The sequence below is a fragment of the Manis javanica genome, chromosome 10 (assembly GCF_040802235.1).
Source record: "Manis javanica isolate MJ-LG chromosome 10, MJ_LKY, whole genome shotgun sequence".
Classification (NCBI taxonomy): domain Eukaryota; kingdom Metazoa; phylum Chordata; class Mammalia; order Pholidota; family Manidae; genus Manis; species Manis javanica.
This window is the reverse complement of record NC_133165.1, coordinates 86,931,925-86,948,305: the sequence shown is the minus strand read 5'-3', so window position 1 is coordinate 86,948,305 and position 16,381 is coordinate 86,931,925. Positions and strand designations below refer to the sequence as shown.

At 42.0% G+C, this 16,381-nt stretch overlaps 1 long non-coding RNA gene across 9 annotated transcripts in view; it reads right to left on the bottom strand.

Annotated features, from left to right (window-relative positions):
• LOC108406159 (uncharacterized) overlaps nucleotides 1–16,381 on the bottom strand; it is a 60,320-nt gene that overhangs the window by 42,675 nt on the left and 1,264 nt on the right. For 5 of the 9 annotated variants that reach the window (XR_012121499.1, XR_012121496.1, XR_012121500.1 and 2 more), the window contains 4 exons: nucleotides 14,766–14,866; nucleotides 14,474–14,606; nucleotides 11,950–12,060; nucleotides 1–8,856 (listed from right to left, as the gene is read on the bottom strand). This is a non-coding gene — a long non-coding RNA (uncharacterized lncRNA). Of the gene's footprint in view, nucleotides 8,857–11,949; nucleotides 12,061–14,473; nucleotides 14,607–14,765; nucleotides 14,867–15,452; nucleotides 15,500–16,381 lie in introns of all 9 variants that reach the window. The other 4 variants (XR_012121501.1, XR_012121504.1, XR_012121498.1 and 1 more) reach the window with 3 other exon arrangements.

Sequence of the window (16,381 nt, the reverse complement as noted above, 5' to 3'; positions counted from 1 at the left end):
AAGTAGCAGAGTATTAAGTTGGACTATTGCAGCTATGATCATCTGAGGTGGAACTTTGGGTAGCAAACAGGAGGCTGGAGAAACATTGTATTTGGGAGTGGCAGAGCTCGTGCTGAGACGTGTGTGGACACCAAATCGTAGTTTGTAGGCCAGTGACCACTTGGCCATGCTTGCTTCCCAGCCTCACCTAGAAGCTTTTTCTCCTCGTTTCTAATCCAGTATATTTGTCTGTCTTCTCCCAGTTTCACAGCCTCCTCAAAGTGGCCATTTGTGAAACTAACCTCAGCTTCCTTCTGTTCCCATCCAGGCTTAAGAGCATCCCCTAGGCTGGAAACCCCTCTTCTCCTTCCCCTGTCACGTCTGATCAGCCTGTGAGTTCTGCAGATTCTGCCTTTCGCAGGTATTTCTGGCTCATTCTCCTGTACCTCACCACTCACCCTTCTCTGTTAGGTCGTTTATCATCATTCACCTAAATTATCAGAGTTGTCTCCCAAGTGGCCTCCTTACTCCCGGTTTTCTCTCTCCCCTAATGTACCATCATTGCTGCCCCCGGGTAATTGCTCTAAGATGGAAATCTGATCTTGTCATTTCCTTGCTCAAAAGCTGTCAGAAGTGGGCCCCAAGGACTTATGTAATACTTGCTTAAACTTCAGGCTATGGTCTTCAGCAGTGCACTCTCGGCGATGATGGGACCTCTCGGGCATTAAAAAAACGCATTTTTAACTTCAAGGACAGTTTATAATTTGAGAATATGCATCTTCAAGGTCATTTGATGACCACTTGTAACCTGGGGCCAAGTAGCCCTATTTATTGTCCCATGCTATGGAGAAAGGAACAGAGATGAACTTGACACATAGGGGTGTGGTAGCCATATGACATCACATAGTTTCTTTTGATGGCAATTCCATGCTAGTCTGACTAGAAAGGAGTGGGAAAGTTGAGTCATTACTTAGCACACATGGTCATAGGTGTGCTGAATTTAAAATAGTGCACATGCATTTAGCAAGTGTCATGTTCACATGCCAGAAAACATTTGGCTTCAGTTGAACGAGAACATGCATTGCATTAAGTGAATTTCGTTAAATTACATTAGATTGGATTTTACTTTGTAAGTTTGGTTTTATTGTTTATAATGGCTGTAAACATTGGGAAGTTATACCTGGGTTATGTTGGTATATATTTAAGTAATGTTGCAATAAAAAGAAGTCGTCAATACCAAGAACATTTAATAAATCCTTTCTTTCAGTTGATCCATAGTTTTTCATACCCAAGTTCAGGAAATAATGATCCAAGGACTGAGGGCAAACTCCTTAGACCAGTACACGAGGCCCTTTGTGTTTTATATCTCCACCCTTTAGCCTCATTCCTGCACTTTTGCCCTGTGCCTGCTCCTTCTTACTTGGCTAGAGCTCCTTGACAGCACTACCAACCTACATGAATGAAGGAATTAACATGTAATGGAAGGCAAAAGAAAAGGAAGAAGGCTATTCCATAGACCTAATGGTGAACTCCTAATGTTAAAATAATAAGATGTCTCTTTTGAAATGCAGGCTGGGAAACCTTCCAGCCTCTCCTATCTCCTCAGCCACAATTTTATTTTTGAGTAAGTCATTTACAGGCAGAAAGGGAGGGAGGAAAGGAGGGACAGAAGGTGGAAAGGAGAGAGAGAGGTGGGGAGAGGGATGAGGGAGGGAGGGAAAGAGGAAGAGGAGAGGGAGATTGAGATTCAAAACTAACACCCCTAAGGGTCAGATGCAGCCTGTATCCCAAGGGAAGGAATCACCTCCCCGTGGTGTTTCACCTTCGAAATTCTCAGAAGATCAGAGAGATGGTCCGCTTTGCCACTGGTCCCATAGCATGTCAGCTGTTCCCCTCCCACCCCTTTTAACTTCCAAAAGAAGACTGATACATTTTTTATTTTTATTTTTAATTTAATTTAATTTTTTTTTGAGAGGGCATCTCTCATATATATTGATCATATGGTTGTTAACAACAATAAAATTCTGTATAGGGGACTCAATGCACAATCATTAATCAGCCCCGAGCCTAATTCTCAACAGTCTCCAATCTTCTGAAGCATAACGAACAAGTTCTTACATGGTGAACAAGTTCTTACATAGTGAATAAGTTCTTACACGGTGAACAGTGCAAGGGCAGTCATCACAGAAACTTTCGGTTTTGATCACGCATCATGAACTATAAACAATCAGGTCAATTATGATTATTCGTTTGATTTTTATACTTGATTTATATGTGAATCCCACATTTCTCCCTTATTGTTATTATTATTATTATTTTTAATAAAATGCTGAAGTGGTAGGTAGATGCAAGATAAAGGTAGAAAACAGTTTAGTGCTGTAAGAGGGCAAATGTAGATGATCAGGTGTGTGCCTATAGGCTAAGTATTAATCCAAGCTAGACAAGGGCAACAAAACATCCACGGATGCAGAAGATTTCTCTCAAAAGAGCAGGGTGAGGTTCTAAGCCTCACCCTCTGTTGATCCCCAATTTCTCACCTGATGGCCCCCTTGCGACTGTGCCTGTCTCAGGTTGTTCCTCCCTTGAGGAATCTTACCCATCTCTGGCTAACCAAGAAGACTGATTCATTTAAACACACTTTTATGTGTACCTTTAGACCAGGAAGTTATTTGCTTTAAATGTTCGTGCATGGGAATGTGAATTCAGATCAGCTGATGATGGGGGCAGACACCTGGCTGCAGTGGGGCATAAACAACTTGGCACACAGAACTGCACAGCTTATGTGGTCGCCAAGGCCCGTCAGTTCCAAAATTCTATGTTCATATGTTCAGACGATCAACCACAGGGGGTCTCGGCTATAATACCATTCTCCTAAGGAGCATTTGGGTGCACTGTGTAGCCAATCTCACCCCCTAAAACAGAACTTCCTTCTTTTCTTCTTTCCTTCCACCATTCAATAATCGCCAGGTGCCAGGGACTGTGCTGAGCCTGGCTAGTCACTGATCCTGATCAAACTCAACAAAATTATAAAATAGGTTCCTCTTGTATCTGCATAAAGCTTTACAGAGAGACAATTTGGTTGTAACAAAAGAGGCTGCGTGCTGGGTTCTTTCCCTAGAAATGTGCATTTTAATACTGCCTTTGGAGATGAGGAGACCTGGGTGTTCTCAGTTCTCTTACCTGGAGCAAGTCACTGACTTCTTATAACTTTATAAAATAACTCTTATAACCTCCATAAAATGATGAAGGAAAACACCTGCTCTTTTTTTACATAAAGTACAGTGATGAGGGATAAAATAAAATGAGATGATTCTTGTGAAAGCTTTGTTAACTGCATAATGTACTGAACAAGTCTGGGAGGGTTATGGTCCCTGGCATGTCTTTCCTGCCTCTCGTTAGAACATTGCATCCTATATAAATAAAGGTCATCATGTAAATAAGGCCTTAGTTTCATACTGTTCAACAGCTACGGTCGACACCCTCAGTCATTCTGCTGGACAAGGGTACCAGATGGAACCAGGCTGGGGCTGGCTGCCTCCAGACAGAGGCAGACAACCGCCGCTGGGGGGACACATCTGGGGGATGTGCACTGTGAATGAGGGTCCATTGCTGCTTGGAATCCTGAGCTGCAGGGAGAGATGGAAAGCAGCCAGATGCAAGCTGTCCATGCTTGCTGGTGTCCTCTCCCTGAGCGCTTTCCCATGGATGGCAGTGGTTCGAGAGAACTGAAGGCGTCCCCAGAGATTCTCGATTACTTTCATTACATTTCTCACTGCACACAAATGGTGAGACAAAGCCATCTTCTGCCTTCTGGGAGCTGTATGTAAACACTGGCTTTAAATCCCAGCGATAACTTAGTTTATTAATTCTGTATTGCCTACCCTCCCCCTACAGCCTCATTGCTGCCTTCTGGTGTGTCTACCACAGGCAGAAATGCACACCGGGGAGGAAATGTTGGGAATAAAGGGCTTTTCCTGTGATGGAAATACCCACTTTGTCCCCTGTTCCCCTGCCTTTAGGAAATACACACTTCCTCTTCAAGGGAAGAGACCTACACTATTAGTAGCAGGAGGCGTTTTTCCCACTGCCATCTTTAACCTCATATTCAGCTACTCACTCATTCCTTCGTAAGTTTAGTACACAGTGGTTGAGGACCAAGATGTGCCAGACACTGTTCTAAGTGCTTATACTAAAGCAGTGAACACAAGAGACAGGGTCCCTGCTTTTATGCAGCTTTTGTGTGGAAAGGACACAGTCAGTAAAACAAGTACATGTGTAAGACGGCTTTATATACTGAGCAAAATAGAAGGAGTGACATGATAGAGGATGGGGATATCTGGGGAGGACTCTGAGGAGGTGCATTTCAGCTGAAACCTGAGGACAAGATTGTGCTGCAGGTGGGTGGGGGCAGCGCATTCCACTTCAGGGAAACACCAAGGACGGTCTGAAAAGCTCCCGTCTCACTTGCTCAGAAGCCAACGATTGCTTTGCTGAAATTGACAACAGCTGAGTTTCCAGATTCTCAGGCCAGTTTTCTTCTCTCTACACCATGTCACTAATGGGTGCCCACAGATTTAAGAACATGCAAAAGGGGGACAATGGACTTGCCTGCTGATTGTCCCCCTCTCTCCCGCAAAGACAATAACACAGATTATATAGCTGGTCTCAAGGCCCTGCCTTTCCTCCATCACCCCTATTTCTGGCTAAGCCTCTAAAACCTTTGCTGAGATCTATGCCTACAATGCTTACTGAAGCCAAAATTATTACACAATTATTCCCCTTAACTACTACTACTATTAGAAATCTTTGCCATTTATCTTCAGACATGGACCTCAATCTGGGAACTTAAAATGGGCCTGATGTAATGTCCATTTAAGGAGGGATACCGGTGTATATGGGTTTGTTTTGCCCTGATGGGCTTTCTCAAGAATGGAGACTGGGGAAACTCTCTTTACAAACCAGTGATACATAAGAAAGAGAAGCAGGCTTCAGATAGGAAAATTATTTACTAGATGTTAAGAGCTGTCAACTGGCAATGGAACACCCCATGAGGACATTTTTATGTAAATTCTCCCAGACGTGTAAAGGAAATGGCTTTACAGGGCCCCTCTCCATTCTTTTCCCCGTTTACATGCCCATCAGCCCTGGGAGTATTTGAAACACACAGCAATCATTTTTCCCCATTATACAGTATAAGGAACAGAAGAAAATACTCTGCAACTCACATCAAACAAGGTGAGTGTTGCAAATAAACAAGATTTTTAGGCCAACTCAACTCAAGAGGCTCTTTTGTCTCTTTGACAAGTAATGCCACAGGTCTTCCTGCCTCCTTGTTTAAAACCTGCCCCTGAGTCCATCCAAGGGGCTGACTTTGCTCTGCCCCAAGTTGTGTGCTATGCCCATCTTCATTAGGATATGCTGCTCATTTCTTCTTCATGGTAAATCTTTGCATACATCATTCATTTTCTAATACTGATGACACATTTATTAAGCATCTACTAGGAGCCTACAGCATGTCAGGCTTGGGGATACCAGCCTATTCACCATTATGGACAAGGACACATGGCTCCAGCCCACATGAAGCTTGATACAAAGGGATGTAGACAAATAGGCCAGAATGACATGGGGTGACAAGTACTTTGATAGAATAAAACCAGAGGTATGGGGAACACAGAGGAGAGAAAGAGGAATGCTACTGAGGTAGGGCAGGCTCATGGGACAAGCATCGTGATTAATTTTTCCTGCCTATGATAAAAATGCCAAGACATAAATAGTATAGTAAGAAAAGGAGGGACTCCATCTTAAGGCTAAGATTCCATTTTAAAAACCAGGGAGTTAGGAGGTAAGGTTCCTAACATATTTTATGGTAATCAGCCAATAATCAACCCTATGTTAAGGCAGGGTAAGCAGTTCTAAATGATATGTCTCCACTGCTTGAGGGTAACCACTATCTTGGAGAAGAACAGGATCAATGAATTTCTTGTGTTAAGTTTATCTTACAGAATATCTAGAGGACTGACTGTGGATCGTGACATAATATCTCTTACTGGAGATACACATCATGAGACACCACGTCAAGCCTTGCCCCTCTAGCCTGTTACTCCATTCTTGAAAACCTTAAAAGACAGAATCCTAAGCCCTTAAGCACACCTCCTAAGGCTGCCTGTACTCCCCTTTCTTCAAGGGTGTACTTTGCCTTAAATAAAGACTTCTCACTGCTCAACTTACTGTGTTTGGTCTCTGTGCTCTTCCAGTGGTAAGCATCTTTGTAACTTTGCTATTTCATTCCATTTTCTAGAATTTAAGCAGAAATCTTCACTTGCTGTCCTACTTCAGAAAAGTAGGGAAGGGCTACTGAGGTCTCTGATTTGGGCTTCAGGTTTCTGTCACCTGGGTGACTTGGACAGGGTGGCAGCTGTAAGATCATGCTCTTAAGTAGCCTCCCCAAAAATCTTTCTTTGTTTGGAGAAATTCTCAAAATATAAACTCACTCCATCCAATGCTCTATGGCTTCTCCATATCCTGGGGTGGTAGGTAGGGGTTTAGTTCTCATGCTGGGCAGATTCCAGTGGACACAGGTGCCAGGTGATCCTGGCTTCAGGAATTGGGAAGAGATCTGCCCTGTGCCAAGCAGGAGTTTAATCAACTTTCCTTTCCTCCCTCTGCTCTTTCTGGCTCTGTATGGCCTGCATAGTTGCAGCCATGCACTACTACTCTTGCTTTAATGAGTTCCTTCCTTGCCTACACTCATCAGACCTGTTTGAGGATTTTTTCCCAGAGTCAGGAACCCTCCACCATCCAGGTCGAGGTTTCACCTAGAGCAGAGCGAGCTACCTCCACAGACGCAGCTGCCTGACAAGTACTATTCTAAGGAAGGGCAGAAAAATTTCCCCTTTCCTGCTGGTGTCCTCTTCTGGGTATGCCCATTGCCTGTCTTCTGTCTTATGGCTCTGTCTGGCAAACCTCTGTTCTGCATCATTTTTGCCAAACAAAACTTCACTCCTGGCCTCCTCTGGCTACCCCTGTAACAAATGGCCAATGGTTTCCTGTTTACAGGAATGGAGGCCTACTGTCTCAGTGGGACAAGGATTTGTTTGTTGTTTCCCTTTTATTTTTAATATGTTGCTTGATGTCCCTCAATTTGAAGATGCTTCTGTGATGTTGCAGAGATAATATTTGCCTGCTGATCTCAGCCAGAAGGTTGTCACAGAAGCAGCATTCCTCAGGATGCAAAGTGTCTGTTTCCATAACTTCCCAGGAGTTATGATGTCCTTGTGTTATATAGGCACCTTGTGACATATCCAGATTAAGGGCTTAGAAGAAGAGTTTTGTGGCAGTGGAGAAAATTCTGTCTTAAGATAACAACCATATATGGGAATAAAACCAGCTCCTAGGCTTCATTAGACTTGAGCTCTAACCCAATGATACAGCATAGAAATAACAATATTAAATCAACTATTCAAATGAGGAGATGTGCATCACTTCCAAGTCCAATAAGTGTGATCTTCAGCACTTATTTATTACACATTGGCTGACTATACTGAGTAGAAAAAATGCATTCATAAAATCTATTAGATACTTCTGGGGAGGGGGTGAGATTTTTCAAGATGAACTGTGTATATTTCTGTGCCAATGCCCACAGATCTCACTGTGTGATTCTTACCCAGCCCACATCAAATGCTCTGTTCTGTTCTAGGGACCCTCTTCCTTTAACAGAATTGTTACTTTGCTAGGGCACCCATTGGATTGAGACTGTGAATTTATAAGGTTTTGGTGTTATTTCTTCCTCCACACAGACATCAGAGGCAAACACCCTCTCCCTCTCTGACTCAGGCCTTATCCGATAAGCAAGCACCATAGAGCTGGGTGAGCAGAAATCTCAGACAAGGACCTGAGTCATCTTAGATAAGGGCCTCAGTGGGGCAGAGTTCTGGGCCCCATGCTTTTCTTCCATAGCTGTGCTGACAGTGTCCTCAAAGAATCCTTGGCCTCAAAACTCCTCCACTGGTCTCTCAATACCAGAGCTTGGAATTGTTTATTTTATATATAACCAATCCTGGGTTTTTTTTTCGTATTACCCAGATAATATATGTTCCTTGTCAAATAGAAGATTAAAGTCAAAAGTATGAAGTTAATCCAGAAATCCAACCTCTTTAGACTGTTAAGATCTTGTTGATTTTTCTGGACTCTTCAGTATGCACTCTACATACATTGCATGTGTGCATGTGTGCACACATTTTAAATGTCTGCTGTACATGTTTGAGAATTTATTTTTTTCTGTTAGTTCCTCATTATAGACTTTTTAATATTATCACATGTTCTTCTATGTCATTATAATGGATGCATGATTTATTATATAGAAAGATTTGATTAAACCTCTCCATGTGGGTTATTTAGAGTTTTCAGTTTTTCACAAATTTAAAAACAAAAAGACCATTTCTCACAGTAAAATTTTTGCAAGGAACTTCTCAATGTTTATCTTTAGAAGCATTTCTCTGGGTCAAGGCCAACTACGGTATCCTAGTCCAGCTGGGCCACTCTAACAAGTACAATAGTCTGGGTGGCTTATAAACCACAGAAATTTATTCCTCGCAGTCCTGGTGGCCAGTCTGAGGTTGGTGTGCCGGCCTGGCTGGGCTCTGGTGAGCCTTCTGTGAGGTGCAGGCTGCGGCTGTCACTGCCTCCTCACGTGGCAGAGAGCAGGAAGCGCTCTCATGGCTCTTCTAAGGGCGCCGACCCCATTCATGAGGCTCTGTCCCCACGACCTCAGCTACTTACCTTCCAGAGGCCTCACCTTCTAACATCACGTTGTGCGGTAGGGTTTCCACATATGAATTTTGCTGGGACACAAACATTCCATCCATAATACTAGGTAACCTATGACAGGAGACAGATGCATAGAATCACAGATTCTTTTCAAGAGGAAAGTTAGTGATTCTGTTAGCTGAAATATGAATAATATTAATAAAACCTAATTCATCTTTTTCTTTTTGTCTGCCCCGACAATCTATTAATGCTTGAGCAGCTCCAGGGATGGGTGCTCACTATGTTTATATAGTTCCTTATAATCCACAAGGGTTCCATACACATTATCTTATTTTAGCCCCAGAAGAACCTGTGGAGTAGATTAATATTTTTATGACCATGTTTTTTATAGATGAGAAGGCTGAACTCAGACAGGATAAATGACTCCTCTAATTTATGCTTCTGGGACATGGTGGAGTCTTGGCCTCTCAATTAAGATGTGTGGGTTTATGTGTTGGGGTGGGAGTAGAGGTCTTTTCTCAAAGCATCTTGCACTAATTCTCACTCCCTGTTCTAACTTTTCACTTCTGTCTAGATGGAGCAAATCTATTCTTCTGTTCACCACAAGTCCTCCCTGACTGTCGTTGAGGAAGTACGGTAAGTCTTGAGCTGGGGCAGGGGGTGTAGGAATGGAGGCCGTGGGCCTAGCGCCCGAGGAAGCGGCCCTGGGTGTGGAGCCTGGCCGGTGCCTGAGTGGGACGTGGTGTTGTGCTCCCAGGGAGGGAGAAGTGGCAGTGAGGCTGAAGGGCCTCCCAGGGGATACCTGGCTCTGCCAATGGCCTCGTTGGCTGGTGCCATACTTGCTTCTAACTTTGGGCCAGACACAGATCACCGCAATCAAACAGGCTCCCATTTCATCGTACTGTATTCTTACCATTTGAGCATCATCAGCACAACAAAGATTGCTATGGAGAGAAGTCAGTTGAGATGTGTTTGTTGCCCTTTTATTTTTAATATGTTGCTTGATGTCCCTCGATTTGAAGATGCTTCTGTGATGTCGCAGAGATAACATTTTCCTGCTGATCTCAGCCCGAAGGCTATCACAGAAGCAGCTTTCCTCAGGACGCGAAGCGTTTGCTCCTAGGAGCACGCTGTGTGGAGGGCAAAGCGGCGAGCGGCCAGGTTCCCGGGAAACGCAAGGCTGCGTGCTGGGCAGACGCCCTCTTGTGGAAGGCAGCTCATTGTCTAATCTGCCTGGCAGCAGGCTTGCTTGTGCAGCTCTTTAAAGCAATGGTTTTTTCTTGCTGTGAATTCGAGTTTGAGGGTTTTCTTAGAAGATTCTAAATACAATTTCTGGCTGCTTTTAATACCTACCAAGATTTGGTCATCTTAAATCAATGAGCAATTCAAAAGTCTGCATTAATTGTTTTGAGAGAGCCAGATTAACTGTAAATTATCTCGCAAATTGGCATGTTGGGTAATTATTTTCATATTTTGGTGCAAAGCCTTACCAAACAGTGTTGCAGTTAGAGTATTTAAAAACTACCTTTCCCACCTGGGTAGGATTTAAGCAAAGCCCAGGCAGTTTGGGGCTATTTTTGGTCCTGCTCAATTATTTGGCCAATATAATTCTAAATTCAGCAGCTTATTTGGAGGAGACTTGACAGCTGGGCTCTCAGGACAGCCTCGGGTCAAAGCTAACATCTTTAGAACAAAATGGTGCTCTCCCCACCTCCAGAGAGCGGGCACGGGTAGCACTTTGTGACACTGGTGTCAGCTTTGCCAACCTGGAGCTAGTGAGGGGAGGAGAAATCGTTGATTCAGGGGCCTGCAGACATGGCTGATCTCACTGCAGTGAAAATAGGTCACTAATGACATCTGGCGATAAGCCAAAAAACCGTGGCCAAGAGCTCTGAACCATTTGCTGGTAGCAGGATCCATTTTATTAGAACTCCAGAAAGCAACCTGCTTGCGTTTGTTGATAACCACCACAGGGTTGCAGAACTCACATGCCCAAATGGTGAACTGGCTCCCCCTTGCCTTTATTTTCCTAAGCATTCAAGTTGCTTATCATTTCAGCTTATCCCATTTCCATTCCCACGCCCTGAAGTAATGCCTGGGTCCCTGCTTCCTTTTTGAACAGTCAAGCTGATATGATTCTCTCTCTCTCTCTCCTCACTGAAGCAGCGAGGGGCAGAACGGAGACAAGGCTAACATTACCTTCTCTGATTTCTTATATGTTCACACTGGAATAGCTCTGGCCAGATACTATTCCCCACCACCCTGATCCTCATGAAGCCATCCATCTCTGCGATTCTAGGGAGAAACTCTGTGATTCTGCTATTGCCATTAGTGACATAATAGCATTTTACTTCATTTTGGACAGTGTCACCCTGGGTTGGTGTTTCCTGTTACTCCAAGTAGCTCCCTGAGAAGGGGAATTGTGAAAGGAAGACTGAGGATGGCTGGTAGGTCTTCCGCACATGCCGGGAGGGATTCAGTGTAGAGCTCAGATCAGAAATTCCCAAATGAAAATAAATTTCATCATCTTTTGCAGGGCCTGGAAAAACCCAGATTGCTGGGCTCCTGAGCTCTGGCTTAGTACATCCGGAAGAGGGGCCCAAGACTGTGCATTTCTAAGCAATTCCCAGGTGACCACATCTCAAGGAGCCCGGGCTTAGGCAAGTCCACAGTGGCCTCAAACACTGCCCCACATAGGTGATTTCCATGGCCTAGAGCTTCTTCCACTCAACTGTGAGCAGTTTAAGGGTAGGGACCATGTCTCTCATTCATCTTTGAGTTTCCAGACTCCAGCACAGTGTCTGACACAGAGAAAGTACTCAAATCGTTGTTGAATTAATTAGTGACTGAATCCTATCAGCTGATCTTAAAACAGGTTTCCTGAAAGCCTGGATTAACCTTAAATGGGATATTGGACCCACTGAATGTAAATGATTAAGTCACCAAAATTAACATTAAGGCCACAACGGAGTAAGGAAAAACTGGACGATATGTTTTTCCCAGGACTGCCCAGGTTGAACAAGAAGAGCTGGGTTTTAGGAAGAGGCTGGGCAGAGGAAACCTGGGTCCATCACGTTTGACAAGGTGTTTTACCCATAATTTGCAGTAAGGGACAGAAACTTTCCACAAATATCAAGCAGGTGACCTGGAAGCTCCCCTCCTCCTATGCACTGAATCTCAAGGAAGGTAGGAAATGGTTCTTACATCAGAGAAGGGTTTTCAGCATGGTTCGTATTCTTAGGGACTGTTGCACATGCTGGGAACAGGCGCGTAATCCCTGAAGATCAGCTCCCAGGACTCCTCAAATCTGTGTGTCTGTCCATTTAGATGGGAACAAAGGGGAAAATGGAGCTTGAGACTGGTTTGGCCAGAACCTTCTATCCCCCAAGACCTTACTCTAGCTGCCCCAGCTTGTCCTCTCTTCATGTCCTACCTCGCATTTTGCACTCTATCTAAACACCATTGTGATGGAAGTTTTCTAGCAGAGAGCAAAGTGCCCTTCTGCTTCTACCCTCCAATAAGCCCAAATCTGGATGACGTGGGCTGCTCACGTGGGACTGCATTTAGCAGCCACCTCTTTCAGGAAGTTTCATTTGGTGTATTTCCTCTGTGTTCTCATAGTACCCTGTGAATACCTCGATTACTCATTCTCTTATTCACTCAACAATTATCTACTGAGTTCCTGTCATGTGCTAGTCATTGAAGATACAAAGATGGATATGACATGGCTCTTGTCCCTAACTAGCTCATTACCTAGTGAAGGGGTACAGATACGTAAACAAGTAGCTGTAATGCAAAGTGCAAAGTCCTAAGATAGCAGTAAGCCCTGGGTGCTATGGTAGTATGTAGAAAGAACACCTAACCCCAATATGAAGTGTCGGGAGGTGGAGGGGTAGTTTCTAGAGTAAATATATCCTACTCAGGATCTAAAGGGTTGAAAAGCATTTAGCCAGGCAAAGAGGTGGGAGAAAAGAACATTAGGGAGAGGAAACGGATTTACAAAGGTCATTATCTGGTTATATGATTGGCTGTATTTCATAGATTTTGGGGGCTGAGGGTATGTTTTATTCATTGGTCTAGCTGTCTACCCCCAATTCAAAGCACAGTACCTGGTACACAGTAGACATCCAAGGAAATGTTTACTGAATAAATGAATGAATAAGTGATTTAAAAATAGACACATAGATCAATGAAACAGAATAGAGTGTAGAAATAAACCCATTTTCATGTGGTCAATTAATCTGTGACAAAGAGCCAAGAATATACAATGGGGAAAGGATAATCTCTTCAATAAATGGTGCTGGGAAAACTGGACAGCTACATGCAAAAGAATGAAACTAGACTACTACTGTCTTACATCATGCACAAAAATAAACTTCAAATGGATTAAAAATCTAAATGTAAGAACTGAAACTAAAAGAAAACATAAGCAGTAAACTCTTGAACATTGAGAATAACAATTTTTTCTTCAGGTTTTGTCTCCATAGACAAGGGAGAGAAGGGAAAAAATAAACAGGTGGGACTACAACAAACTAAAAAGCTTCTGCACAGCAAAGGAAACCATCAGCAAAATGAAAAAGGCAACCTACTGAATGGGAGAATACATTTGTAAATGATATATCTGACAAGGGATTGATAGCCAAAATACATAAAGAACTCATATAACTCAACATCAAAACAAAATCTGATAAAAAAAATAGGCATTTTTCCAAAGATGACCTACAAATGCCCCACAGGCACATGAAGAGATGCTCATCAACATTAATCAGGGAAATGCAAATCAAAATCACAATGAGATATCACCTCACATCAGTCACAATGGTTAGTATCAACAAGATAAGAAATAGTAAGTTCTGGTGAGACTATGGAGAAAAGGGAACCCTCATGCACTGTTACTGGTAATGTGAAATGGTGCAGCCACTATGGAAAAGAGTATGGAGTTCCTCAAAAATTAAGAGAAATACCATACAACCCAGTAATTCCTCTTCTGGGTATTTATCCGAAGAAATCCAAAACACTAATTTGAAAAGATATATGCATCCTATGTTCATTGTAGCATTATTCATGATAGCTAAGATATGAAAGCAACCTAAGTGTCTGCTGACACGAGTGGATAAAGAAGATGTGGTGTACATATACAACATTACTCAGCCAAAAAAGGAATGAAATCTTGCTATTTTCAACAACACAGATGGACCTAAAGAGTATTATGCTAAGTGAAATAAGATAGACTAAGACAAATACCACATAATATTCCTTACATGTGGAATCTAGAAAATTAAAACAAATGAACCAACAAACCAAAAACCCAGACAGCAGACTTATGAATACACAACAAACTGGTGGTTGCCACGGTGGGGTGGAGGGATGGGTGAAATAGTGAAAGGAGTAAAGAGGTACAAGCTTCTAGTTATGAAATAAATAAGTCACAGGAATGAGAAGTGTAGCCTAGAGAATATAGTCAATAATGTAGTGACAGATGGTAACTACATTTATCGTGTTGAGCATTTCATAATGTATACAATTATTGAATCACTGAAATTATTGTTGCACACCTGAAATTAATACTGTAAATCAACTATACTACAATGAAAAATATGACTTAACCTCTGCTGAGAAGGCTGCTGAGGGTACTGAATAACCACAAAGATGACAATTCTTAGGAAGTGAACATTTCCTGGCTCAATGGCTTTCTATCCTAGCTCCTGTACACTTTCTGTGTACTTACCAATGGGTTAGCTGACATTAAACTTGCAGGGGCTCTATTACAGGCGTACTTCATGTCCTGGGCATAACTGTCATGGTTTCCACGAGGCAACAGAATGTTCTGAACAAATGCTTTGAAAATAAATGTGCAAGTTCTGAAAAGAAGATTAATGCAAACAAGGTTAGAACTGATGTGCATTTGAACACTGCTTGAAATCTAGAGAGATCAAAATGCACTTTTAAGAGACAGGTCTCTTTATTTTTTCAAAATTGGACAGACACTGCTTTTTCCTGGTGTTGCCATTGTCAGTTACCTTTCAAGGTGTGTGTTTGCCTTTAATGGAACAGTGAGGTGTGTCCACAGGCCCACGCACTGGCTCACTTGTTGTCATGGAGCTCTGAATTTCTGAATAACCTTGGGAGAATGGGAAATGATTAAGTCAAAACAAAAGAGGTGATTTACATTTTCTGAATGAATGATAGTGATTGGAGTGCTAACTCCCAAGAAATTTGCAGAGGAGTTCTTAAAGGAAGCAGAGAGCATCTGTGCGCTGAAGTCACTTTCGTGACAGGAGCTCTGCCTCAAAGAGAGTGGGAGGCAGCAAAGGAGGCCAGAAGCAGTGAGTGAGAAAGGGTGAATGACTCAACTGGCGCGTCCTTGTGCTACTCCGGCTACTTGTTCTTACTTGTTTTACCACACCCTTCTGTCGCTATTCCTCAAGTTTCCGCATGCCTCCACTTAGCCTCAGTTACTAGTATTCCTTCTGTCTACTTCTCAAGACTGTAAACTCCATGAGATTATTGAATGTTTTTATTTTGTTCACAATTGGATGCTCAATCCTTAGAATTTAAGGTATATGAAGGCATGTAATACATGCTGCACAAATAATTATGAGCACAGTATCATTCTTGTGACTTCTCTAGCCAATAATAGAATTTTAAAGTATTAATTCAAAATCATACAAGTAACAATACATCCTAAGGAATACAAAAGAACATACCTCTAGTTCATTTTCCAGTTTCATTACTTTAGTTTTTAATTGGTTTTCTATTAACAAGAAAGGATAAATGTTTCAATTGCCCAGATTTGTCTCAAAACAAGCTTTTAAATAAACATCAACAAGATAATAAAATTATTCTTTTCGTAGATCCCATCATGATTATAGTAATAGGGCAACATAAGAGAAAATAACTATTTTATACTTGGGACATGGAAATAGGAGCTCTAGAAATATTTTTCAAAGTAAATTGAGTCTAGACATTTTAGAGATAAACCTAATTTTCTATTTCTTAATGAATAAATGGAATACACTATTAAACATCACAATAGACTTTTTTTTTCCAAGGTACCCACAAAATTTTGCTTGCTCTTCTCCAGCATTTTCAACTTCTTCTAAAGCTAGCTCTACCTCTTGAGCTTTCATCTAAACAACTAAAAAAAAGGGTTATATCAATATACCTTTACACTAGAAGATAAGCAATGAAAATAAGTATTTTTTTCATTTGCTATCCCAATACTTACCGACTGCAAAGCCTGGCACACATGAAGACTTCTAGTAAATATTTGTTGAATTAACAGACAATTTTCTTAAGGATATAATTTCTAGATTCCTAACAGTTTGAAACATCTTTGATTCCTCTTTATGCCTCAAATCTTATCTTTAGTATTGCAACTTTTCCACTTTTTTCTAACTGTCACTATTATAGTCTATAATTTTATGTCTAACCTCCTTCATAACATTGTATTGCAATAGCTTCAAGTCCCTTCAGTTTGTCCTGTTAACACACCTAGTTTTATCTACTTAAGGTATATTTTTGTTATATATCAACTATTGTTCAGAAAACTTCAGTAGCTCCTTATTGCTGACACCCTGAGATACACCTTTAAAGTCCTTGAAAGGCTATTATTCTGTTTCCCCTACATATTCTT